The sequence below is a fragment of the Electrona antarctica genome (assembly GCF_951216825.1).
Source record: "Electrona antarctica genome assembly, chromosome: 17".
NCBI lineage: Eukaryota > Metazoa > Chordata > Actinopteri > Myctophiformes > Myctophidae > Electrona > Electrona antarctica.
This window is the reverse complement of record NC_136798.1, coordinates 44,910,615-44,927,588: the sequence shown is the minus strand read 5'-3', so window position 1 is coordinate 44,927,588 and position 16,974 is coordinate 44,910,615. Positions and strand designations below refer to the sequence as shown.

Genomic DNA, 16,974 nt, shown 5'->3' with positions numbered 1-16,974 from the left:
CACACGGGTGTGATTTTTAAATACATTTATAAATATTGTTTGTAAATCTCTATGGGAAAAAAATGAATGGCCGATTTTTTCAGTGGGTTCATAAAACCACTGCTATTCTCTATAGACCGATTCCGGGTCTCATGGTCGCAGGCAACGTATTTCCTGTAGGCAGAGACGACACATCTGCGGTTTCCCCGCACCAAGCTTCTACTACAGTGAATGGAAAAGTGACTGATGTTAGTCTGCCTCAAACGTTACTCTTTTACCTGCTTTTTACTAACACTAACATTACAAAGAGTTTTAGGAACACAAGGCTGCTGTACTTTATACCTCATACTTTAATGCTTAGTTTTCTACTTTCCCCATGTGCTTCCAAACTTCACAGCCAGGTGTAAATGATAGATGCTTACTAGATTTGAGGTCACATGGCAACACAGTTTTCTAGTTTTCTAGATAAAGGGGGTGGTTCAACTTACCTGCTGGCTCATCTTACCCCGTTCTCCCCTACATCTGACAGATGTTCCGGAGATTCAAGATTCAAGATGTTTATTGTCACACAGATGTACAAGTACATGCATTGTGAAAAACTTAGGTTGGGGGTGCTCCACAATACACAATACATACATACACAATAGCTGCTCTGCCTTACGTTGTGACCAGGCTTTTCTTTTCGCAGATAAGTAAGCCTGGGACCGAGGCTAGACAGGAGTTGGGTTAGGTAGAGGTTCAGAATGAACACTCAACATTGTTTTACTTACTTTATTTTTTAATTTAATATTCTTTCCCACACATTGTTAACAATGCATTTTCAAAAAATGCCAAGTTACTATATTTAGGGGTGAGCAATTAATCGGTTATCAAATCGGTATGGGCCGATGTTGGCCTTAAAATGCAATATCGTTATTATCCGATATTTTTGAGTGGTGCAACCACTCCATTAAGTAGCTATGTGTGTCCCTGGGTCCGAGCATGAAAATAGCATTTGGTTGGTTTCCACAACCAAGTGTCACTGTTGTGCAGCCACACACACACACACACACACACACACACACACACACACACACACACACACACACACACACACACACACACACACACACACACACACACACACACACACACACACACACACACACACACACACACAATGATGATCTGGGGTGTTACAGTGACAGTACATACTGTACAGTAGAGGCCCCACACGGCAACTCTGTAATTTCTCAACCGTTTCGGACGTGGGGCGGCTCGCCGGAATCGGCCCGGCCCCCTGGGCGCGGTCCTGGGAGTCTGGATGTTCTGGGGACCCCCGGAGACCCCGCATGGAGTTGCACCACTCACTTCACACAGATGTGATTAATTTTTGTAATAAAAATACATTGAAGCTGTTTATGTTGTTACATGGGCTCACATATCAATAACTGTGAATTCCTAGTTTTGTTTTCCAAAATGTACAAACCTATTTATTTTTTATACAGACAGATTATATCGACTAGGCATGCCACGGTATGAGAATTTACAGTACGGTACGGTGCCGGTATTGATAACCTATACCTCGGTATTCCACGGTATTTATATTAAAAATCCCCCCCCCCCCCCCGCCCCCTCCACCAACACCTATGTCTAGTGACTGACTACCCCCACCTCCTTATAAGCCCTTCTTTGGCCCCCAACCTGTAGGCCTACATATCTTATATTTTTATTTTGACCTTTTGTGATAATTTGAATTTTGTTATTTGTCATGTCATGATTATGAATTGATTACCCTGGACCTGCATGGAAACAAGACTGCAAGGACAGGTCAGTGATCCCTGTGTTTGACTGTACCCTGTACTGATTACATGATTTCTGCCAATAAAGTATTCAATCAATGAATCAATAGCTATTCCCCACTGTATTACACTGTACTATGGCTCCCCCTAATGGCCGTTTATGGTACGTGTACCCTGCACGCTGTAGCAGAGCTAGTGCGTAAACTGCGCATGCTCACAACTCTGTGTGCGTGTTGACAGTTCACACAGTTAGTACAAATGGAAATATGGAATATACAGTTTGATCTGGGTGTCTTTCAGCAACACTAACTCAAAGGTAGGAAGCAACTTTTCAATCTACTGTAGCTGTGTGGTGAAAATAAATGTTTTGCCTTAGTCTGCGAGTGGAGTTGCACTGCATATGAGCAGCATGCACCGCCCACCGACGCTGTATTCAAATACCGTAAACTCGGAAATCCCACGGTATCAACACCGTGGCTGTTACTGTCGCGGTATTACCGAAATTCGGTAAACCGCGGCATGCCTAATATCGACATTGGTTTAGTGGCCATAACAGCAATTCATTTTAGGCTATCGGATATTGATATGAGCCAGAAGTTTCATATCGCCAGGCAGGAACGCACAGATGTAGGTGATTTCAAAACACTGGAAAGGGTCACAGACAAAAGCAGCGGAGAGAGCCGCCACATTACACAGCATTTAAAATGTCAAATGTAACCTGTGCAAAACATCCAGCCGCGGTTGTCCATTAGTTCACCGCGAGGACACATTGACGTGTTGAAACCTGCAGTGAAACCACAGTGCTATGCTACCGCTATTGGATCCATGTGTATATATATATATATGGATACACGACCAGCTGGTCCCATAAGACATTACCACTCAAAGTAACTATGAGGAGGCTGTACAAGATCTCCACACAAGTTTACTCATCAAAACTGGTTATACAACTGTAACCAATCTATATATCTATAAACCAACTAACCATCAAACCTTAATGATAGATGGATGTAAATTATTTTCCTGGGGATCATGGATGCTTTGTAGTTTGGAGATCACTTGACTAGCGATGCTGCTGCGGTCGTGTCATTCACACCGCGCCCATCGCTAGACCCCCACGCCCCTTGTTAGTTGTTTTACTTTATGGAACCGTCAAGATGGAAATCCGTCGCCAGGACGGAGAAGTTAAAATTCCTGTGAATTAGTGATGCACAATATAATCAGTAGCATATAGAAATCGGCCATGCAAATGCCATATTGGTAGGGTATCGGATCGATCTCCAAATAATCCAGATTATTTTCACAGCTATTGATGAAGCAATGGCTCTGTCGGTTTTGTTCTGTGAATCTGTTAATGTTTGAAGGCAGCATAATCCGTATAATGTCGTAATCGGTCAGAATGGGTATTGGCAGATATGACCCTGCAACAAATCGGATATCGGTCATAATTTCATAATCGTGCACCCCTACTGTGAATGTTTGTGCACAATTTCTGTAACTTTTTCAATGGAACTTGCCTGACACTGATCATTACGTATAAAGGTTTTTCCACAAAAATTACAAACAAAGGACTCCATGAGTGGACATGTGATTTTAAATTGTGTCTAAAGCCCAAACCACACCAAAGAGTCGGGTCAGGACAAAACAGTGTTTAAGGACAACCACACCAATGCAACTCATTGTGACTCAATGAGTTGCATTTGGTACAGTAGTTGTTTTCTGAGTGTCTGAATGAACAACTGACTACTAAGGGAGTAGACATAAATGTAAGAATCACACCTGTGTGAAGTGAGGGGCGCTCTTATATTCAAGTTTTGTTTATTCTCGTAACACTCAGTGTCGTCGAGAAATACAATATCATATAGAAAAAACATCACAATACATCAGAAGATCAGGAAAAGAAAAACAAAAGATATGTGATTTTACAAATAAAAAGCTAAGACAAATTTCAAAACGATCTAAAAACAGTGACATATTGTGGGGGTCTGTATGCTCACGACTCGAGGGTAGAACATCTACACTAATAGCTGAATAAAGGAGGGGCTATAGCGCCCCTCAAAACAGAGTACAGTCAAACACTTATTCCAAAAAGGATAGCACAAAAAAAGAGTCCTCATGGTCTTATTTCCATTTAGGCCCAATGCAATCAATTCATAGACATGACATGACATGAATAAATCACACTTGTGTGAAGTGAGGGGTGCTCTTATCATCATACACCATCATACATCACATTCCATGCTGAGCCAATCCAATCATCACCAATGTCCTTCCGGACACTTTTGGCGTCTTCACTTCACTTTTTTTGTATCCTCAATATCAGCCAATCAAATCATCGCTATGGGGTCAGCCATTCAAATGGTGTTTGTGTTCACACAAAGACAAAGCCCCATAGGAGAGGCTAGCACCCCTCAACAAAAAATCAATATCAATAACAACAAAATATATCATTACAGGGAAATATATAACACTATAGAGTGGGAAAAAGTTAGGGGGGATCACCTGTTTCAGTTTGAGAGGTCATCAGGTGGTCTCCAACCTTCATAGAGTGTTTCAACCCTCAACCACTACACTTCCAGGCGGGTCAGCAGTGATTGGCCAAGTCACTGCCCCTCTCCTCCAGGCTTACAGCTATAGACAAGTCCACGGAGGGGCACCCCGGGCGCAGCCACCACCGAGGCACAACCAGCACTGGGAGAGAAGGCCACACCCGGCCAACAGGCTGTGGTTCAAAACCTCCCAGCCAGGTGCAGCAAACCAGTGCTGTCCACACCCCAGCGACCGCCGCGCCCAAGGCACACCCCACCTCCCTACGGACATCCCAGTGAGCTCATTTATAGTGGAAACCTTTTTTTACCCCATGGTGTGAATGCAATGGTGTCTTAGCAAGTGACCAGAGTTATTTTAAACTTTGGTCACACCGTTTAAAGTGGACATCCTTTTTTATTGTCCTGTGAGCACTGTGGGCACGAAGGTGTCTCTTCAGATAACTTGAATCGTTGAAAGTCTTGTCACAATGTTGACATCAGAAAGGTTTTTTCCTGTGTGGACACCAAGGTGTGCCTTTAGGTCACCTGACTGACTGAAACTCTTGTTACAATGTTTACATTGGAAAAGTTTTTCTCCAGTATGGATACGCTGGTGTTTTTTCAGGGAAGATGGGAAGATGATTCAGTAAAACAGTACACTGTTTACAGTGGAAAGTTTTTTCTCCAGTGTGGACACGCTGGTGTTGCTTCAGGTCAGCGGAGTGTCTGTAACTCTTGTCACAATGTTTACATTGGAAAGGTTTTTCTCCAGTGTGGACACGAAGGTGCGTCTTCAAATTACTTGCAACACTGAAACTCTTGTCACAATGTTTACATTGGAAAGGTTTTTCTCCAGTGTGGGCACGATGATGTGTCTTCAGGTCACCTGACTGACTGAAACTCTTGTCACAATGTTTACATTTGAAAGGTTTTTCTCCAGTGTGGACACGAAGGTGTGACTTCAAATGACTTGAACAACTGAAACTCTTGTTACAATGTTTACATTGGAAAGGTTTTTCTCCAGTGTGGAAACGAAGGTGCTTCATCAGGTTACCTGACTGACTGAAACTCTTGTCACAATGTTTACATTGGAAAGGTTTTTCTCCAGTATGGACACTAAGGTGTCGCTTCAGGAGAGATGAGACACTGAAACTCTTGTCACACTGTTTACATTGGAAAGGTTTTTCTCCAGTGTGGACACGAAGGTGTGACTTCAAATGACTTGAACAACTGAAACTCTTGTTACAATGTTTACAATGGAAAGGTTTTTCTCTAGTATGAACACGCTGGTGTGTATTGAAATTACTTGAATTACTGAAACTCTTGTCACAATGTTTACAGTTAAAAGGTTTTTCCCTAATGTGGACACGAAGGTGGGTATTTAGGGCATTAGACTGACTGAAACTCTTGTCACAGTGTTTACAATGGAAAGGTTTTTCTCCAGTATGAACACGCTGGTGTGTATTCAAATTACTTGAAACACTGAAACTCTTGTCACAATGTTTACAGTTAAAAGGTTTTTCCCTAATGTGGACACGGAGGTGTGTATTTAGGGCACTAGACTGACTGAAACTCTTGTCACAATGTTTACAGTGGAAAGGTTTTCCTCCAGTGTGGACACGCTGGTGCTTCTTCAGGGAACCTGAGTCACTGAAACTCTTGTCACGTCGTTCGTCATCATCGTCTTCACTGGTCTCCTCCCAATCATCACTGCCTTCAGTGACTTCAGTGTCGGATTCAAGTTCAACTTCAACCTCGGAGCAGGGGAAAGCTATGACATCATCATCATCATCACCACCTTTTACTGCTAGTAATGTCAACGTTGACCCAACAGGTTCCTCTGGTCTTTGAAGTAGTTCCTCCTGTTCTTCTTTAATGTGTGGAGGCTCTGGTTCCTCCTGGAGCAGACTGGGGCTCCTCTCCTGTTCAGGAGAAACCTCCTCTTTACACACAACCATGTGCAGGATGTCTAGGAGCAGAAACACAACATGATGGTCAACACTGGATTCCTAAAACTAATAGAATACGCACATCACTTGGTAGAGGTGCTGGGTTCAAAAGTAGCAAAAAAAGAGAAAAGAACGCACACACTCATCTGCTCCAAAGTTAAACTTTATTGACCACGTTTTGAGCCATCATCTGGTCAAACTCGAGATGTGAGTGATCCACCCATTTAAATAGACACCCACGGGTCACGTTACTAGTCAGTGGGTGGAACCAACACAACATGGTCATCAAATCAATTAATCAAATATCACTATATACAGTGTTTCACATTTTTCAAATCCACAACAGTGGAATAAGCATAAATGGACATCATGATTAATAGAATCTATATAGAAATGATTCACATAATCAGGAATTATCTTAGGCAACAATTAAAGGATATATATACATCATAGTTACAGTGAAGAAAAAAGTGGCCGATAGGAAAGCCCTCGTTCATTCCCTTTGGGGACATTGTGTTTAAGGTATACATCCAAAAGGATTCACGCTGTAACATCAATCTATTGATCTCCTCCTCACCTGGGACATTTCACATGTTCAATCCCCTGATATCTGAGAGTGGCCACAGTGTGTTTAGCGGACAAGAATTGCATTGCAACAGGGCTCTTAGGATCTTGGTTGCGGATGCTGTTTCTATGCTCGGAAATTTCCTTTCAGCCACTATCAGCCACTTTTTATAACTTCTTCACTGTAACTATGATGTATAATTCCTTGAATTGTTTCCTAAGATAATACCTGATCATGTGAAACATTTCTATATGGATTATATTAATCATGATGTCCATGTATGCTTATTCCACTGTTGTGGATCTGAAAAATGTGAAACACTGTATATAGTGATATTTGATTAATTGATTTGATGACCATATGTTCCACCCACCGAGTAGTAACGTGACCCGTGGGTGTCTATTTAAATGGGTGGATCACTCACATCTCGAGTTTGACCAGATGAAGAGCCTTGGCTCGAAACGTCGTCAATTAAAGTTTAACTTTGGTGTGTGCAGGTTCTTTTCTCCTTTTCCAACACTGGATTCCTAAAATGTAAATCCATTCTTCTTCCATGTACAAAATGAGCTTTTACCTACCAAGATAAGATTGAATAAACTGTTTCTAACTACAGGTTACTAGTACAGTTATGAAAGTTTTAGCAAGAGTTCAGCAAAATACTAAAAAAGAAATGTGAAGTAATTTAGTTACTTTAACACCAAAATGAATAATGATTAGGGATGTCGACTGGTATCAGAATATTCTTATTGGCTTTACGGTTATTTTTTATAATAATAAATGCGTGTTCTGATCTTAAAACCCTTTATTTTAGATAGTTTTTTTTTTAAATAGTGCAACATAAACATTAGAGACTTTAGTTGTTACTGTACAATAGTTTAAAACAGTTGTCATGTTGCACACATGCCTAAAATTGAGGTCACTACAGCGTTGTATTCATTTATGTTTTGTACTCGCAGATGCATGCGTGCAGATCACGATGCGTTGTTTATTGACGATTAAGCCTACAACAATTTAAAATGTTGATTTTTTTTGTTTGTCTTTTCAAAGGAGCATACATAAATGTATACCATTCGTCTACCAACGTTAATTATGTATAGGCCTACATGCATATTACATTTGGGGTAAATAAATAGAATAAAAATCAACAACCGTTAATTAACCGGATTATGCTATCGGCTACCCGGATGAGAAATTAACTGTTACAGTCATCCCTAATAATGATGTTACAGCAAATATTTCATTTCAATCATCAAATTCTGAAACAATTTAAATAACATGATACTTCACACCTGAGCTCTAAATTAGTCATGCTACTCAGAGCATGACGTTATGAAACAGGAGCATGCACTTCTGACAATGAAAGCTTGAAATGTGGACCGATGGTAGCTTAACAATCTATGTAAAATATTTCCACTGTGTAGCTCTGTACGTCTGGAAATGGGTCTGTGAGTCTGGGAATCTGTCTGCCTTTGTGTCTGGGGCAAATCTCACAAACTACTGTAGTGATCAAATGTCTTGTTGTCGGCAAAGCAAGTCGGCCAAGCAAGTATTTTTCCCCACCTGATTGCGTCACACATAGCCTAATGGTAATGTCTGTTTTGTAAAGAGTAAGAAAGTGCAGACTTTAAGTTTGAAAGTTGTTATTACCACTTAAACACTCTATACTTAGTGAACTAACCCTCTGTACTTAAATACTCTATACTTAGTGAACTCACCCTCTGTAGCCTACTTAAATACTCTATACTTAGTGAACTCACCATCTGTAGCCTACTTAAACACTCTATACTTAGTGAACTCACCCTCTGTACTTCAGAGACTAATACTTTGTTGATTGGGGTTGGCCCTGTACTTATTGTTTCCACCAAATATCTTGGTGGAAGGAGCAACAAGCCCTCATTGTTTCTTCAGGAACAATATTTTCTACTTTGCCATTGTTATTGTACAGTGAAAATAAGACATTGTGGCAGCCCTACAGAACAGAAAATATTAACCCATTAAGACCAGGAACGCATCTGCATGTGTCACCTTAGCTTTTAACCGTTATTTCAACTTTTTCTTCTTTTTTTAACTGAAATCTTTGCTTCTGGAGGTCCCTGGAACTAAATGTTTTCAGATGGGGGTCGGCGGCCAAATACAGATAATTTTGTAGCTCCATGACATGGAAAAGTCTGACAACCACTGACATAGAAACAGTTTTTTTTTCTTTTAGAAAACTGTCATGATTTAGAAGACATTTGTAGAATCTGGTCTCAGGTCTTAATGGGTTAAAGAAAGGAAGAGCACATGAAACTTACTGAGGTGTGGCTGGTCTTCAGCTTCCTGTTTAATAGAAACGTCTTCAGCTTCAGCTTCCTGTTTAATAGAAACGTCTTCAGCTTCCTGTTTAATAGAAACGTCACTGGCTGAGTCTGGAGAATTGATCTTATCTTGGGAGTGATGCATCATGGGTATTGTAGTTCTTATGAGTCTGGAGAGTTCATCTTCACCTGCAGTCTGGACTCCGGTCTGAAATCAAGTGAATAAGGAAGGACTTTAATAACTTTCCGGCAGCCGGGGTGTGGAGTGGGAAATATATATATTTTTTTATTGGCCTAAAATATTGCCTATAGCCTATACATAAATTAATGAATCCACCTGCTGACAGGCTGTCGCTATTGAGCAGTTTTTTTTATAGGGGTTTATATGTGACCATACCATTATCTATATAGGCTACGGCAATAATGTCAAATTCCATTATGCTTTAAGTGGCATGTGACGTGTCAAACTAGGAGGTTTTCATGTCACTGAATCCATTCCAAGCATTAGTTTTGCAAAAAAAAAACCACACACTCCTTGAGCTAAAAACGGCCATAGCCCGATAGCCGTCATCACAACTGTGATGAAGTCAGCACAGAAAGGAAGGCGGGGCTTTTCAGAGTAAAATCTCTCCTATACAGGCTGGCAATGGTGTAAAGTCAATAAGGTGAAAGTAACCAGTGTGTTTTTAATGTTCTGCCTCTATTCAAGCAGCAGGGAGCGTGCATTTGATCACATAGCCAGCATTTACTTGACCTCGGTGAGGAGAGTGATCTAAGTAGGGTTGCTCAATTAATTACTGTTTTAATTCAGGATTCCAACACACACACACACACACACACACACACACACACACACACACACACACACACACACACACACACACACACACACACACACACACACACACACACACACACAGTATATATTTTGAAGCATTCCATTTAACAATGATGTTAAATTGTTTTGTCTTGTGTTTTTGAGGGGCGCTAGCACCCCCTATATTTAGCTATTATTGTAAATTTCCGTCCTACACAAACATTACATTTCTATTGACAATGAATGGATAATTTTGTGTCATAGTGTCTGAGCAAATAGGCATAGTATCTATTTTATGTCATGATGATGTACGATGATAAGAGCGCCCCTCACTTCACACTAGTTATTGGAGATTAATGGGCAAACACATATTGACCGATATTGGCCTTAAACCAATTAATCGGTAATGGTAAAATAATAACGGATTTTGCAGATATTTAAAATTTTACTATAATTATGTTGAAAAATAAATTAAGAAAAAGCCTGAAAAAGCCTTTTGTGATGATGAAGGCTGCAAATCATATCAGTGTTTTCTAGGGAAGCTTTCGATTGAGTCAATAGTTGGAACATTTAAAAACAAATACTACATACAAGCTGTTTATTTTGGGATATTAGCCAACATTTCAATAACGGCGCATCCCTAGGCATTGCTTTTTTCAGAATGGTCAAAATGATTATATTTTTTAATACAGAATGAGATCATATCATCGGTTAGATTGGTTATCGGCCATGATAGCAATTTATTATATCGGATATCGGTATCGGCCAAATATTGTCTTATCAGTACATCCCTACTTCAGTGGTGTACTTCACACATTAACCATTGTTACAATGGTGTGTGCACCACAACACAATAGGACATTAACTATTGTTACAATGGTCTGTGCACAACAGACATTAACTGTAGGAGCCATTATGATAGTGGTGTATATTTTTTTGTTTTTGTTGTTATTTTGAACACTTGGTGGCAGGCTTTAGATTTGACAGCACTGGGTGTGTATTTAGAGGGCACACAGGTGCTGTGATTCAGATGGAACACAGCACACAGACTAGGATGGGAGCACACCGTTCCTACCAGCACTCAGAAGGGAAGAACTACAGAATTGCAACAGAATATCACACTGTAATTAATGTCAACTTCTACAAACTATATCTAATAAATACCCTCAAACTGGAATCTTTGATTGGGCATCCATCCGTTATCTTTTCTGCGTATAGGATCACTTCCACCATGCCTGTGACAGTAACGTGCCAAAACGTATAGACATTGGAAAGTGAAGGATGGCCGTTACATTAACCATTGTTACAATGGTGTGTGCACCACAACACAATAGGACATTAACCATTGTTACAATGGTGTGTGCACCACAACACAATAGCACATTAACCATTGTTACAATGGTGTGTGCACCACAACACAATAGGACACTAACCATTGTTACAATGGTGTGTGCACCACAACACAATAGCACTTTAACCATTGTTACAATGGTGTGTGCACCACAACACAATAGGACAAAACCGCTCTAAAGAGCACCTACTGGCGGCTGCAATTCGAAACTGGCCTCCGCAATAAAGGGTTTTCCCTTTTTTAACTTGATTTAACTGTATATACAAGTAAGACGCGCAAACGCGGGAAGCGAACGCAGCTCGTAAATTGCAATAACAACAATTAGAATAAATTACGTACTTTTTTAAGGTTTTTTTTTAGTTATCTTTTTGTGTTTTTTTAAGATAAGTGTTTTTTTAAGTTATTTTTTTAGTGTGTGTATGTGTGCGTGCATGTTTTTTTATGTTTTTTCTTTTTAAGTTTTGCCTTTTTAAGTTTTTTTTTAAGTTAAGTTTTTTTTTAAGTTAAGTTTTTTTTGTGTGTGTGCGCGTGTGTGTGTGTGTGTGTGTGTGTGTGTGTGTGTGTGTTTTTGTGTGTGATACAGCTGCGCCCTCTGGTTGTGGGCGGGTGGTGTTACAGTGTGACACACACACACAGACAGACAAACAGACACACAGACATGTTCTGCTAGGTCTCATAGTTGTTAGTGCTCACTGCGTTCGCAATTATGATTTCCTTTTTTTTGTACGAAAATGTTCTGATGAATTGAAAATGGAGGAACCTGGTGTAAACAAGTCTTAGGCCCTTTCCCAATTCCCCCCTTCTCCATGGCCCTTAGCCCTTCCCCTTGCTGATGCGCGTTCACGTGAGGAGGAAGGGTTTTCTCAATTCTCTTTCGAGCGAGGGGTAGGGCCAAGGGGTAGGGTTAGGATCCCCTTCAAACGAAGGGACATCACGACCAGACTTAAAACGGAGCAACATCACAGAGGGCGGAAGGCGGACGAGGTAAGACGCCTTTTTCGTCCTTTATTATGGAAGAATATGATAATAACCAATATTATTTGAATGTGTTAACAATCTGCATCGCCAAAAATATCGCAATCTCTAGCAAAGGTTAACGTTACCTCACTTGAACTAACGATATGCTACGGCGTTGCATTCATACAACGTTACGGTAACGTTAACCATTCATTTGGCATCGGCGCTTTTTTTTATTTTATTTACCGCCGGTGCCCCGGTGGAACAACTCAGATGCAAACTAGCTTAACTAGCAGGCATCAGTCCGACCCCACCAGACCACGATATGTCAACATCCCGCAGTTTTGGAGCTCTTAACTCTTTGAGAGTTTCATGGATTTCTATATAGTTTTTAGACTTCTCTATGGCAGAATGGCGTTTTTGAATGATTTATTGAAAATTCTCTGTTGTGAATGTGTGACAACGAAAGACCTTCAGAGAAAGCTTGGCTTGTCTGCTTCCAGGAAAAAAATGAACTGAGTTGATAAAATGTTTAGTTGTGGTGTTGGAAGCCATTTAAAAGAGCCTGCATTTACACTGGGTAGTGTTTCTAGGACAACAAAAAAAGTTATGACCGGTTGAAGTTTTATTTTCTAAATAACTTTTTTTCTGCTGGGCGTACATAGCCATGCAATATCTCATTTTAAAGGGTGAGTTGTCTAGTTCAATTAAAATAAAATAAAAAGTTTCTCACATGTACCACTGTAGATATTTTGCCATCTATAAATAGCATGGTCAGTCATGATCAATCTGACCTATCCAGCTAAAAGTCCCCCTAGCTCTGAAATGGAACATCATATAAACTCAATTCTTTTTTGGGGTAAAATTAGACATTCTAACGCACATTTTGATATATACCATGTTTACATAGTCTTACCAGTACCGTGTCTATTCATGCATGTATCTCAAAAACCTGTTGTGAAGAAACAGTTTTGATAAAAAACTCATCCAAGGACATTGTTTTGATATGACTTTGTGCCCATGATATGTATCAAAATATAGACTTGAATGTATACTGTATTATAACAAAAAAATTGGGTTCTTACCACCTACCGTTACAGAGTAAATCACAGTTGAAACTCGCTTAGTCAAACCATAAACCTCAGACTAGTGAACAAAATAGCCATGACAGGTCTAACTCATTGTAAAAGCTTGTCTTTTATTTTTTATGACTACTAACATAATACAATTATAATAAATATTACAGAAAATAAATAGGCCTACATACAAAACAGTTGTCCCCAAACTCCCCAGTGTCCCCAAACCACTGCATTCCAGTTGTTCTTGACGGTGTGTGTGTGTGTAGGCTAAATTAAAAAAAAAAACAACAACTGAAATGAATGAATGCATCCGGTTCAGTGTCGGAGAACTCCATCGCAGTCTTGACTCTTCGTCTTCATCATCATCATCATCATCATCATCCTCCTCCTCCGATGCCAGTTCTAAATATATAAAAATAAACATTTAGCTGTAGTCAGCCCGGCCAATAGCCAGTTGGGGGGGGGGGGGGGACGTAGGCTATCTGACATCATCGTCATCATCATCATCACACGGAGACACACTAAACAATGTACAATCATGATTGTATACAATATACAATGAATGCAATTATCATGCAAGCTCAGACGTCAATGAAACGTCATACAGATCTTATATAATACGCTACTGTTAGCTTCACTCCCCGTCCCCCCTCCGATCCTTGTAGCAACGTCATCATAACCACGCGTTGCTTCAGTAAACGATGCATGTTTGTTCTCCGTCTTTGTAGACAGTAAATAAAAGGAGCGAACATTACTCTAAAGATCAGATCGCCTATAAGGCACGCTACAATATAAAATACTTGTACTGCCATGCGTGCATGCCTGCTACGATACATTTGTACTGCACCAACCAACCAAACGACACCAACCCCCCCCTCCAGCCCTTAGCCAGCACCAATGCACCGACCAACACCATTAGCCAGCACCTTCGGTGCTGGCTAATGGCTGGGGGCCATCGTGGTGAGTCATTCTGGCGTCATGATCTGACTAGTAGTAGTAATTATCCAAGCATCTATTTGTAGCGATCATCTTATGATTTCTGATCACTATAGAAGGGCATTTTCTACAATAAGATTACCTCAAAACATTCCGGGTTGATCGTCTTCTTCAATGGTTTCCCGGTATAGCTCATCGGACGACGATGGGGAGACAATGAAAAAAGGAGGGAGGGAGCAGCGAGTCTCGCTGTAAGCACTGGACCAGGGCTACTCCGCCTGGAGAAGGCGACTGGGACGCGTATGGATCAATACTACTACCACAAAACTCGCTCAAATAAATAGTACTGCTTTCAACTTTTTCTGCTAGAAAATCGCTCGGGCGAGACGGCAAACAGGCAAAACAATGAAAACTATGAAGACTCCCTCTGCCCCCACTGTTTACAGGGGGTGGGACCAGCTTCCAATGGCAACACGTACACGTGTGTCACGTGACACGGGTTTTCTGGGTAATGTAGTTGGAATATAAGCTCAGGAATTTAAACAGCGCTTCGGAGCATATTAATATGTTTAGATTCATCAAAAACTGTGAAGACGCCAATTGGCGTCATTGATCATTTACGGAATTCTGATGAAGACGCCAATTGGCGTCTTTCATCTTCTAAGGGTTAAAAGCCGTGAAATAGCCTACTGTACCTACATAACGCTGTCGCTGCATAACATTGGCTACTCGCTGCAGTGATAGCTGGTATGGTTTTATCATGACCAATGTTATGCTAATCCCCACAAGTTGCAAAAGTTACATAACTAATTAGCAATGGTGTTGTTTTTTCCCCCAGGCAAACCAGCTATGGAACAGACTGCAAGCTGCTGTACAGCCTGTACATTGGATGGAGATGAATCACGATGGCATTTTCATTGTCCTAAATGTTGTTGAATTTGAAACATTGTCATTCATATCACATATAGCATACCACGACTTGTCATAGGACATGATAGAAAATGACTGTTCTTAATGATATTAAAAACAATGAACACAGTGACCACAGCCCCTTCTTTCTATACTGTAAATTGTTTTTCCTTTTTATAACCCTGTATATGATATAACTGTACCCATTCTATACAAACTGTTAATACAATAATCAATGAATCAGGTACAACTGTTGAGCAGGTGTCAGAATGAGCTATATGTAGCTGAATTACATTCTGGTGGGCTACCAAGATGAGACAAAATTACAATATATTTATTTCATCATAACCACAGCAATGTTTACGTTCCATCTCTTCTCCCAAAATAGCCGATCTACAGCTTATGGAAAGTGGTTTCTAAAGTGGGTTATGGGGACCCCCAGGGGTCCTTGAGAGAGTCCCCAGCTAAATGATAGTTTGGAACCAAATGGACCCATAAGGGTCCATTTGTACACTCTCAGAGTTAATTAACATTGATTTTACAATATAAATTGGGAGTCCCAGAGACAGAAATGCCATCAAATGGGGGTCCATGGACTAATGCATGTCACACTGGCGGTCTGTGACACTGCTAGATTCGTAAAAATCTATGGGGTCCCTGGCATATCTCTTCAAATGGGGGTCTGCGGTCTAATTATTGTCAATTTGGGGGTCCTTGACATGAAAAAGTTTGGGGACCACTGGCCTGTAGTGAGCTTGCAGATCAGCTATTTTCTGAGAACAGGTTGTATATCAATATCTACAAGGGACGTTCAATATTTAGGGACGTTCCAATTCCTAGGGTGATGATTTATCTCCCTACCCCTTGACACTCATTATGTAGGGACAAGGGGAAGGGGCAAGGGATAAGGGGAAGGGACAAGGGCTGAGGGGTAGGGTTAAAAAAGGAATTGGGAAAGGGCCTTAGTGCTTTGCATGGTTTCGTCCTCAAATAAGCAGTTTTTGTATTATTGACCTGTGCATTTGTTTGAAATGTACCCATTCTACATCATACTGTGAATATACAATGTTAAATCAATCAATCTAAAACCTCTCTCTCTGTCTCCCCAACTCAGCAGAGCAGGCAGGCAACAAGCCACGTAGCCAAGAGAGCTAGCTCCCTTTCTTATTTCTTACAATATTATTTCTGCGGCTAGTATTAACTACTGCTTGTTTATAACAAACAAGTTACGTATCATTACTGCTGCTAGTATTAATTAGGATACTGCTTGTTTATAACAAACAAGGTACAATAGTATTACCGCTGCTAGTAGGCTATTAACTACTGCTTCTTTAGAATCATTTTATAACAAACAAGCAGATATGAGATAAATACTCGTGGTATTGTTCCATGTTAAAAGAGGCAATAATATAAAAGATACATGTAGTAAAAACAAGGTAAATCAGTTCATCTTACCTGCTGTGTTTCAGGGTTGAGCTGCTTAACGACGACACTGTTTTCAAACGTTTTACTTTTATTATTAAACTGTTTTCAAACGTTTTACTTTTATTATTAAAGTGTTTTCACACGACACCGCTAACAGCTAGCTGTTTGTGTGTGCGCGCGCCTATATCTAAGGGTTGTGCGCATGAGCACTAGCCCTGCTGGAGCCTGGCGCGTGCACGGTGCACGTACCATAAACGGTCACTAGGGGGAGGCATGGTACAGTGTGGAGCAGCTATGGAACAGCTCTAGAGCTGAAAACTCCCATAGAGATTTACTAAAATATTTATATCAATTATTCTAAGCCTAGATATACACATTTACACATTTTTCACATTTTTGAG

General features: G+C 40.5%; 1 long non-coding RNA gene across 1 annotated transcript; it reads right to left on the bottom strand.

Moving 5' to 3' along the window:
• Window positions 1-3,610: 3,610 nt before the first annotated feature.
• LOC306941549 lies at window positions 3,611-16,714 on the bottom strand. The gene is made up of 3 exons (XR_013792178.1): window positions 16,604-16,714; window positions 9,097-9,307; window positions 3,611-6,257 (listed from the first exon to the last, which is right to left on the bottom strand). It is a non-coding gene; the product is annotated as an uncharacterized lncRNA (long non-coding RNA).
• Between the last annotated feature and the right edge of the window lie 260 nt (window positions 16,715-16,974).